The sequence below is a fragment of the Salvia splendens genome, chromosome 15 (genome assembly GCF_004379255.2).
Source record: "Salvia splendens isolate huo1 chromosome 15, SspV2, whole genome shotgun sequence".
Taxonomy (NCBI): domain Eukaryota; kingdom Viridiplantae; phylum Streptophyta; class Magnoliopsida; order Lamiales; family Lamiaceae; genus Salvia; species Salvia splendens.
Window position 1 is genome coordinate 6,964,693 of NC_056046.1, and position 11,371 is coordinate 6,976,063.

An 11,371-nucleotide genomic window follows, 5' to 3' on the forward strand; every position below is an offset into this window, starting at 1 on the left:
ATCAGCAACATCTACAACATCTACAACATCTACAACATCTCTCTGCTCATTCATTTGGTCCACCCTCGCAGATGATCCAATACCACACTCAAAACTCATTTGTTCAAACCTCGCAGATGCTCCAATACCATAATCAACAACTGGTGGGATTTCTTCACTCCTCACAGGTGAATACTCAACAAATAATTCAATACACCCACTTGAATTTTGAGCATTGTTGAACATAAACATTACACTATCATCATTGCGAATCACAGAACATGTATAACTCATACCGGAACCATAGACTATACATTGTCTCCATAATAATTCAATTGTGTGTTGGTTCATATCTATTCCCATCGCATCACAAATCATTGCTACCAACTCATAATAGGAAACACATGAATTTAATATAATGGAGCTCCTCGCACGAGGTGGGTCATAACCAATACCCATATGTGGTAGTTGAACTACTCTACCACCCCAATACAAACTCACAAATACTTGCATGATTTCTGCATCAAAAACATATAAACCAACGACAATTATGGACATTTTCCTACAAGCCCTAATTTGTATAAATTGGGTAAAACTAACAAATGAAAGCACAATAAACATGAATAATGATGAATGTAGCTAAATTGATGAACAAATTACCGGATCTTATGGAGAAATCGCCGGAAATTGCCAGAAAACGCCGGAAATCGCCGAGATAGAGGAATTGAAAGTGTATGAAGGTGCGTTCTGTGATCTGCGTGTGACTGGAGGCAGATAAAAGCCGCCTTAACGACGCATAACCAATGTGCGTCGTTCATGAGCGACGCACAACCCTTATGCGTCGTTAAGCGACGCATAATCCTTATGCGTCATTACTTAACGACGCATAATGGTTATGCGTTTCATTAAGAACGACGCACAATCATTATGCGTCACTCCCTCAATTAGAATGAATCTATTCTCCTTCATTAAATTGGAATTCCATTACTCTCTTAGCACAAAAGAAGAAAGACCTCTACATTTTACTTGTGGGAGTGTGTCTTGATATTATGTATTACTTCTCGAGTTACCCACAACTTTATTCTAATATTATTCCTTACAATCATTTAAAGTAGTTCCCTGATTCCATCTTATACATATATCCTTATTGGGTGATGACGTCTTCATCCATATTCTTGAAAATAATTATTGTTTACAGTGTCCTAATTAATTCACAGTGGCATATTTAATTCGACATATATATGCTCCAACTTAAGCTAGCATCCATCTTTTAAACTTCAATAGATAATTTAACATTAGTGTGTTTAGTGATATGGATAATCTCATAATTATATTCAATGATGTTTCTAGATAGATTCCAATTGAAAACGAAATCCTACTCCAAGAAGCAGAATGAAGGGTGAAGATACAACTTCTATAAAATTCCTAAAGTATTTACTTCTATTTATTTTTTAGGATTAATTTAATGTGCTATATATACAACCTTAGTGGAACGATAGATATGATAAAAATCTAGTACAAAACTTTGCAACGATGTCACCGCATCGTCGACCAAAGTTATGGTGAATTTTTTTTTTCTCGGATAGAGATCTAAAGGGCTAAATAGAGCCCGTGGCAGAGTGAGACATTTCACGCAAGGAGCCCAAAACAACATAGCACATTTTTCTTAGCTAAATTAAAATTATTTGTTATAAAAACACAAATTTAACTTAACTTACTAATTTTTACGAATCTCTAAAATTTTTAAGTTTTAAACAAAGAGGAACACCAAAGGAAGAAAAATGATTAACCATGAGATTTAAGTTTCGACCTAACACAAATTTCTGAATCACAAATTTAGCTAAAACAGTACTTAATAAAATACTCTTAAAAGTTTCAAAATTATTGGCAGTTATGCATCCATGAGATCCATCCCATAACGTTTCCATTTTTAAATAAATTATAGTAGTATTGATTCAATACTTATAGAGTGTATTCAAGAGCAGCATCTATAAAATAAGTTCCTGCAAAATAAAATAATAGTAGTAATATTTTAGAATTTTGATTGTACTTTGCAAATAAACAGAAAAATTGTTGTAATATTTGTATTCAAAATAGACGAAATTGCAAAGGTTTAACAGTTTAAAAGTACCAACAAAAGGATAACCGATGATTCTAGCTTATTTATGGGAATAAGTTTTTTTTGGAAATTTAATTAGAAGATTAATACTATGTGTAAAATATCGCGAAGGGAGCTACGAAAATATGGATGTATTAATCTTTAATTTAACCAATTAGAAAAAGAAGAAAAAACTACGGGACACAATATCTGTATTTTTATACATTGAATTAAAAATAATCGATTATATAAGTAGAGGTTATTATCTAAAACTCCTCCTTCCACCACGACCGTAATCGCGCATTCACACACTTCTTGTTATTAGAGTCAAACAAATCTTGTCATAATTAATGTATATAGTGACAATTCATATTCGTCTCTACTGTCTGTTAACATTTCCGAATTAAGTAATTACTCATCTTAATCAAGGATTCTGCAATCATTAAAAAAAAGCGTTAAGGAAATACTATTGATCATGCAGAAGAAAACAAATCGAAATGAATCTATATACTAATTGTTTCAATCCCTAGCCTATTAATAACATCTTTTTAAGAATTTTAATAACCTAAGATAATATGAGAGTGCTCACAAAAAAAATTCAAGGCATATTTTCGGAAAATCAAATTCAAATTACAGTGGGTCACATCGTATTAGTTGAAGATTGAAATTTGTTTGAATCATCAGAGAGACCTGTCAATTTCCTTAATAGCATAAAATCATAACTAGGACATGTTAATTATAGTAAATATTCTTTTACATCATATTCTCGTATGAAACGTCTTTGACCCAAACATGGGCTGTCACATTACTAAATCTTAGTACTATATTTATAATTTGACCCATAGCAAAAAGCAAGATTATTTCGATTAATAATATTAGGTCTATGTATATAGGATTAGTAGTGGCATGAAATGGGTGTACATCTCCATCTTGTCCAAGTAAATATTTGAATTTCCATGTAAAAGAAAGTGGGGATATATGTGAGTATAGAATACTATTAGTACTACAATTTATTTCTACCCATTACATGAACCTGTTTGAATTAGTATTGTAGTATCTCTTTGTGTATACTTGCCAAACTAATTATTTATTTGGAAATTTGGAAAAGTCGGAAATTGAGGAACTTTAATTAATTTATTGAGTACTATAAAATTTACATAACTAGGCTCTTCTTTCTATGAAGCTTATAGCTGCTCACGTGCACATGAGTTATCTTTAATGAATAATTAAGCAATTTTGTGTGTGATATTGCTATAATATAATGTGAAAGATCGAAGAAAAGTGGAAAATGATGAATAAAACAGCATCATTGTCTCAACTCTATGTGCGCACGCTTCCTAATAATTAATATACTACATAAAAATATCTTAATTTGCCGCTGATATACGTTCGTGTTCATATTCTCCTATTATTTATGTTAAAACACTTATATTAGTATAATTTATCAACTATTTTACTAATTTAAATTACACCATTTCGATGTGTTTAAACCCATGGGTAGCATATATATACGATCAAGATAGATGCATGCATGCATGCATGTATATATCGACGAAGATATGTATGCTTATCTTAAACCGTACTAGTATATAATATGTGGGTGTTTGCAATTTAATTTATTTTATAAAGAATATGGGATGTCCACGTGGAATTTGGTTTGGTTGTCCAATTCCTCACAAATTCCACAATCAAATTTGAGTATGTCGGATTGCTGAATATCAATTCATCACAAAAATAACTGAAGAATCATTATTGATCATCTTTAAAAAAAGACACGGCACGTGTTCGGGCTTTGGCTTGAGTGGCCCTTTTGGGCTAGTATACAACTAAATATGTCGCTTTTATGAGAAGCTACTATAAAGCTCCTTAATTATTATTAGTTTGAATTCTGCATTTTTTTCTAATACTGTAACTAAAACATAAATTTGAGTAATGCATGCATGATATTTACATCATTCAAATGAAATGAAGAAATGTACACTTTACATGTGGAGTTAATTTGATAACATACACAACTTATACAAGTGCATAGGAGTATTATAGTATTAAACTATATATATATATATATATATATATAGGGAGATGATCAAAATAAGTATGTGTTTAAATCCAGAAATGCAGACCAAATCTTGGCCCTAGGATTAGATGATCTAATGGTCAATAATTAACCAAAAACACGGAAGGTCATAATTAAGCAATTTTAGGTCATATTATAATATTTGGGTTTAATGTCATGCTAAGATCGTTTTAGGTCATGCTTTGTTAGCATGACCTAAAAATTACCTAATTATGACCTAAAAGTGACCTAATTATGATATTGTTCTGCGTTTCTGTATTTAAATCTAGTTTTGCATAGATCAAAACCCTATATATATATATATATATATATATATATATATATATATGCACAATATACATATGTGAAAAACAAAAATGATAACGCGGGCCAATCGAAATGAAGCACGTAACAACAACTAATGAAGTCAATTGTTCAAGTTTCATGAAATCAAGGAAGATCTGTACAGTGAAATGAGAAAATTCTAGCTACTTGTTAATAATCATATAGTTACGTTTAAATGTTGAAAATATATTACCTTTTTTAACACACGAAGTGGCGAGTCGACATGTATAAATTAGCCCATACTTATGTATGTGACATTTGGAATTGTAAAGGGCGGGAGGGGACCATTTAGCCACTAATCATAATAAATATATATGTGTGTGTGTCACGTTCATGCATTTTCTTTTTATTCCTATCTATAATCTATCTTCATCATGACTACATCTATGTTGTTTTCATCATAATCTTTGTCAAAAATGCTCCAACAATGACCCTTGGAGGCTGCTACACAGTTTGCACATATACGGCTTCCAAATAATACTAATCACAACTTTGATTAAGATGTGTATAAACTCATAAATGATAAATGGCATTATAAGATAAATTTGTCAGTACATAAAATTCCAGTCCAATTAGCCCACTCTCAATCAACCTGTAACTTGAGTATGATTGACCTGAAACCCCGCAGAACTGATCCGATTGACATTCCTACATGCAAGTTATAGAGTCGTTGTATATAATTTCTTATGTAGGCGATATTAATTAAGTAATAATTGATGACAAAATTGATGGAGGTAATGGAAATGTAACTAGTTACATAACGAAAAGCACAGCAGTTAGATGTTGAGATGAAAGAAAAATTCCAAGATTGAGAGAGAGACATAAGGTCCAGATTCAATGTGATAATACCATATAGAGTCAACTCTATACGTGTCCTTAAATCATACTCCAACAGTTTTATAAACATAAAATTAAACAATATCTTCTAGATTTATGCATTAAGTTAGATGAGTTGGAATAAATATGTGTTAGTCAGTCGGACAATGGGTCGATAAGTTTGGTCCAACGTCGGCAACATCGAAGCCCATGTGCTATTCTAGTTCATTAACCCTCTATAAGGTTAATCAGAATTTTCATTTGAAATCATGGGACTAATGATGTTTTCTATATTGACATCCCAAAAAAGCGACATACTAATATGTTTGGAATCATGCCATATATACTAGTCTGTTTTTATGTAATTTGCAATAAAGAAAAGGAAAACGTGACTACATACTTGTTCCATTGCACAAATAAACTCTGATGACACATTCTTCAAGAAATATATAAGGTAAACGATAGATTTTTTCCTATTATTTGAGCGCTTATCTGAAATATATATTCCACCATTTAGTTAATTACGATTCAGTACTCATCGTGTTTTTTTTTATTAAAATGTCTTGTAAAAAATTTATGGCGATGAAATATCGACATGACAAATAAAATTATTCATCGACTACCTAAATTACACATTGATTATCCAAAATTATACATCGGTTACATAATCGACGTGTAATTTTTACTGCCACGTCAATAATATGATCGCCATATTTTTTGACATTTTATCCTAAAAAATTAAATGATATGTATTGAATGATATAATTAGGACAACCATCCCAAACAATGGACAAACTAGACCATTTAGTCACTTTTGAACCTTTAATTACTACCTCGTCCCTTAAATTTTATCATATTTTGACTGTGCACGAGTTTTAAGAAATTTAAAGAAAAATGAGTTGAAAAAGTTAGTGGAATATGTCCTATACTTTATAGTTTTAATTAAATGTAAGTGAGAATGAGTTAACGGAATATAGGGTCGTCCACTATAAAAAAATGATAAAAAGTGAAATGTGACAAATTTTGAGGGATGGACGAAAATGGAAATATGTGACAAATTTTCAGGGACAGAAGGAGGGAGTATAATATACTATATGAACAATAAAATTGGATAATTGTATTTCAACACTGATTTGTGTTTGGTTTTATTTAATAAATTCTTCTTGCCGTCAACGACAAAAGTCTACCTTTGGCACTACTAAAAAATAAGTTTCGTAAGTGTGTTTGTTGATTGGTCTACATGCACTGTCGTATTGTGCGGTATTACGCATGAGATTGGTCATCAAGAATTTAAGAGGCTTTATATCTATGATCCCGTATATTAAATCTCATTATTAAATATGTATCATGTTTGATTCATAAGATTGAACCCTTCAACTTAATCCTAGATGGATAGTCTCATGATAATTAGTCATAACCTCCCCCTCCAACTAAAATAATCTCACAACTTAATCCTAGATGGATAGTCTCATGATATTAGTCATGGCAATCGAACGCCACCTAAATATATGACATGTTTATGTTTGTAAAAGGCCAAAGTAAATTATATACTTACTATATTTGGCTGTTAGGACTTCATACTATTCCGTACCCTTGGATCATAAGACATAGATAGAGGAATTGTAAGATTGTTTTCAAACAAATCGAATATCCTACTATTATAGTAATACATTTAGGTGGCATTCGGTTGCTATGACTAATATCATGAGACTATCCATTTAGGATTAAGTTGTGGGATTATTTTAGTTGGAACTAATTATCAGGAGACTATCCATCTACGATTAAATTGAAGGGTTCAATCTTATGAACCAAACATGATACATATTTAATCATGAGATTTAATCTTGCCAACCGAACACCCCCTTGAGATATCGGCCATCCTTTTAAACACATAATTAAATAAACTCCTTCTTGTAAACCAAATATATGTTCATGATGGGACGGAACCAGCGTAGATTAAGCCGCTTCTTCAACGGAGGCTTGGCCGGTGCCAAATCCAGTACCCCTGCTCGGATGAAGAAGATGTTTCAGTTGTTGGGTTTGGGCCTTGGGCCATTAATTACAACCCGACTAACTGCATTTGTTGTTTGGTCGTTGGACTTGAGCTATTAATTATTTTGTTGAAAATAATGAAAGCTCAACTCCAACCCACTTCTGTTTCTTTTCTCAAATCTAAATCTCTGTATAAACTCTCTTAGTTGCAATTGGGATTTCATCATCTCATGTATGCACTATTATACTTTGACGAATAGAAAAACTAGCTAAGTCCTTAAAAGGTTGCTAAAAAGACTATATAGCTTAAAAGCACAGTTAAATGGCCCCATGTCAAGAACTTGGTCTCACTAGATGCATAATTACCACAGTTAAATTAAAAACAATGTCGTTGAAATAAAATAAAATAAAGAAAAGCATGTAACATTACCCCCATTTATGTGTAGCAATCATAAGATGAGATTAGCAAAGAAAAATGTTAGAGATTAATGGTGCAACATGTTCAAAACATGTCAATTGTCATGTATGAACACGGCAACTCAAGTGTGCAACTTTCTTCACGTGTGAGACAAACGGTTGCAAAAAGTCCCAGCACTAAAATTAAGCTGACTCATAATCGCATTTACTCTCTTAATAAACCCTTTACTTTAACCATTTAAAATTTCATCACTCTGCTCTTCATTTAATTCTACAAAAATTTGCATTAACTAAATTATTACTTTATTTTAACTGCAACACGATATAATGATCATTATTCATTACACAGTAGATTGTTTTTAAGTTAAAATAAATTATGTTTAGGCTGTGGAACCCAAAATACAATAAAGATTTGGGCATTAGAGTTTTTTATTGTAATTAAAAAAATTGAGCTTAAAATAGTAGAAACATGATGTCAAACTCATCTTCCTTTTATTCAAATGATTGATGGCAAACTCATCTTCCTTTTATTCAAATGATTGATGGCAAACTCTAACCATTGGTGAAAAATGCAGAATTATTTAATTAGTGTTGTAGAAAATTATTCTAACATATATAGTATATTAAATGTTGTGACATAAGGTTTCAGAGCCTCGGAGGGGATCACCTCCAACATTTTATAAAACATCACATAATACACCAACAAGAAATTGACACGTGGATATTATTTAAAAAATCATAATGTGAACAAATATGTAAGAAGAAAAGAGACTAGGAAGTTTTTCAACATTGTTTTGCAAAGCTTTTGCATTCTCTTCTTCAGGAGTGCATGTGGCAGTAGTACTTCCAGTTTTAATTTTGCGCTGAGATCTCGATTAGAATTTGTAAATCTCTCTACCTCTGTTCTTTGTATTCAATTTTATTGCTTGAATTCAGATTCGTCACCATCATCGGCTTCCCGCGGCGGAGATCGTCGTTCATTGAATTCCAGCAAGGGAGATCATTGCCGGCGAAATTGAAGATGCCGGATTTTGATGTTGTCCGGTTTAAATTGCTAAAATGCAAGTTTGAGTGGGGATGAGAGGTAGAGAGAGAAAGGGTGTTTGGCGTGAGGAATTTGGAGTGGCAGTATTTTTATGATTTTTTAAATAATATCCACGTGTCAATTTATTGTTGGTGTATTATGTGATGTTTTATAAAATGTTGGAGGTGATCCCCTCCGTCAAAGCCTAAGCAAGTCGATCAAGTCAAAGACACCACGCACGTAGTTGACCATAGCATACGTGTGTTTACTTGTCAACAAATGAAGCTTCGAGTTTAAACAAATAAATTAATAAATTCTCCCCCTCCACTGAGAAGTTATATAGTACTACTCCATTTATCAACCTCCCAAAAAGTTTTATTCATTTAGTTTTAGTTAACGAGAATTGAAAATTATCAGTTATACATAAATGTCGCTACTCAATTACATATGAAAATATTGTACAAAAATGTGGAAAACTTCAATCTAGTGAATTTAACATGTAAACAATTATTAGTTCAAAAAAAAATCACAGGCATGTGGAGTTCAAATGCTAAAGAGTGAGAGACAATATCATATTCTTCAAACCAGTATAAAATGAATATAAATCAAGAGGTCAAAACATAAATAAAAAATCAGACCTAACAATTATTGAAAAATATTTATATTGTATTGGTAGCCAATTTTGTTTGAAGGTAAACGAATCAATCCATGCTATGACGGCCGTTGAAACTCTAAATAAAATGGGGTACCATCTTTGAATCTTAAAACAAGAGGGAATTTTTATATTCTGTTGATTTATTGTTTTGTGTTTGTTAAGTCATTAATTTGCAAGAAAACCTAAATTTAAAATTGACATGCTACTAGTGGAGTTATATCTACTTCCATTATAGATGCTTCTCTCAAATCTAACTAATTTAGGAATTTCTTATCTTATCCAATCTCCTACTATTATTTATGTATTTACATTTGAAACCCAAAATTCCAGTCCAATGGGTTAATATTTCGGTTATTGTTTATATTTTAACACTCCATAGGAGAAAAAACTATTGTTTGACTATTGACACAGTCACAAAATGCCAATCTATCTCTCTCTCTCTAGAAAATTTGAGTGAATGATTGGAGGAGTTGTTGGTGTATAGGACTGAAGTCCAGTGGCTGCACTGCATTGGTTGTTGAATTATATGAGTAAAATAATATGATTAAATTGCAAATTTATCGAATTTCGTAGAAAATATTTTGGAAATTTGACTCTCTAACTCCATCATTTGTCAAGAACATTCCATGACATGGTATGTCAACTAGAAAACCAACATTGCATAAAAATTCTTCCTCCCCAACCCAATTTATGATGTTAGACTTATGTAATGCTTAGCTGAAAATAACTAATGAAAACACTGTAAGTGAACCGATCACATCCTTAGGGTTGTGTGTTGAAGGGAAACTTATGCCATTCTAATAATTTTATGTGCCTTCGTTTTTGGCCCATTATTCGAATTTGAGGCCCAGTTATAGGTAATATTGGGTCGATTTATGTATTCGGACTTTTAAAAAACTAGTTTTGCATGTTATGCACGAGAATATTACTCGCTTCGTTCCATGTTAATAGAGCATATCTTTTCGGTAGGAAAATTAAGAAATAAATGTTTAATTATGTGAATTGGAGAAGATAAGGTAAAAGAGATGAAGAGATAATAGAGTTGGAAAGAGATAAAGTCTGACAGAGTGAGAGAGAGAGTGTATTGTTTTTTTACCAAATATAGAAATGACTATATTATGTTGGAACGTCACAAAAACGACTCTATTAACGTGGAACGAATAGAGTACTAATTGATAATAGTATAATAAATTATATTCTCTCCGTCCCACTAAAGATGACCAACTTTTCTTTTTGGTGTGACCAGTGGCGGAGCCACATGGGAGCAAGGGGGTACGACTGTACCCCCAAACTTTTCGGTCATTATGTATTTAGATGTAGCCATTAACAATACACATACTTGGTCCAGCGGTATTATTCTAAACTTCCATAGCAGAAGCCCGTGTTTGATTCCTCTCAACGGCAGCATTAATGGTTTACCCAATTTCAAATCTTTGCTTTGTTACCCTTTTCTTTTTATTAATTTTGTATATCTTCATTTTTTATTAATTTTGGATATCTTCAACATTTTAGTTTTTTAAATATTCTAATGTATTTAATTATATATTGTTTCATCATAATATATATTCCCTCCGTTCCATGTTAACTTTCCTCTTTCACTTTTTACCATAAATATTATATTGCATTAACTCATTATATTCACGTTTTATTATAAACCTAATATATATAAAAATGGACTCACATTCCATTAACTTTTTCAACCCACCTTCCTTTACATTTTTTAAAATTTGTGCCAAAATCGAAGTGGACAATTATAGAGAGAGGAAGTGAGTAATTAGTTTTTTTAAGAAAAAGAAAAAGAATTGGTTTTTGAAGTTCCAAGTCAGTCACTATAAGTAATTTTCCGTACCCCCGAAAGAAAAATCCTGTATCCGCCACTGCCCACTGGGTGTGACCCACCTAAGATGACCTATTACTAAAAATGGAAACACTTTTGTCTCTACTTTATTCTCTCTCTTACTTTATTCTCTCCACTTAACACAAAAAAAA